At 45.4% G+C, this 993-nt stretch overlaps 1 pseudogene; it reads left to right on the top strand.

The window, feature by feature from the left end:
- The first annotated feature begins 236 nt into the window (after positions 1-236).
- LOC124080823 (large ribosomal subunit protein eL29-like) lies at positions 237-708 on the top strand (annotated as a pseudogene).
- Positions 709-993: the final 285 nt, after the last annotated feature.

Raw genomic sequence — 993 nt, forward strand, 5'->3', positions numbered from 1 at the left:
ACTGTATATTTGAACCATATTGACTAGATATTGAGAACAGTTTGATATGCAACAGATGTTCATAGCACCACTATTCGTGATAGCCAAGGGTAGAAACAGCCCAAATATTTATCAATAGATGAATAAACTAGTTGTAGTATATACATACAATGGAATAATATTCAGTCAAGAAAAAAGAATAAATTCTTTTTCTTGTTGTTTCAACTGCTCTGGGAGCAGAGGCTTACAATGCCAACATGGCCAAGTCCAAGAACCATACAACAACAACTAATCCTGAACATAGCACAGAAATAGCATCAAGAAACCCCAATCACAATGTTATGAAGCTCTTAAAGAGGTAGACCCCAAGTTCCTGAGAAATATGTGTTTTGCCAAGGAGCATAACAAGGGCCTGAAAAAGATGCAAGCATATAACACCAAGGCCATGAGTGCACGTGCCAGGCTATGAAGGCCCTTCTAAAGCCTAAGGAGGCTAAGCGCGAGTTTGATCGCCTTGCCTTGCTTACCCATCCCAAGCTCAGGAAGCATGCTCATGCCCACATGGCCAGGGATCTCAGGCTCTGCCGGCCAAAGGCCAAAACCCAAGCCCAAGCCAAGACCCAGGCTGCAACTCCAGCTCCACTATCAGCTCTAGCTCCAGCTCCAGCTCCTGCTCCCAAAAGTGCCCAGGCCCCCAAGGATTCCAAGGTCCCTATGAAGGCTCCATAGTAAAAGCCTCTGCGAAGGTGAGGACAGAAGGATCGGTGTGACCCCTGAGCCCCTGTCTACAGGGAGGGGTGTTCTCCTGTGCTGTTTGTACAAATAAAATCCAGAAGACGGAAAAAATTAAAACAAAATAGCTAGGCATGATGGTGCATGTCTGTAATTCCAGCGACTCAGGAGGCTCAGGTAGGAGGATCACAAATTCAAGGCCAGCTTGGGCAATTCAGCTAGATTATATCTCAAAATAAAATTAAAAGGGCTGGGAGGTGACTCAGTTGTAGAACACCCCTG

The sequence above is a fragment of the Marmota monax genome, unplaced genomic scaffold (assembly GCF_021218885.2).
Source record: "Marmota monax isolate L192 unplaced genomic scaffold, Marmota_monax_Labrador192_F-V1.1 WCK01_AAM20220418_F8-fsc00048, whole genome shotgun sequence".
NCBI classification, from domain to species: domain Eukaryota; kingdom Metazoa; phylum Chordata; class Mammalia; order Rodentia; family Sciuridae; genus Marmota; species Marmota monax.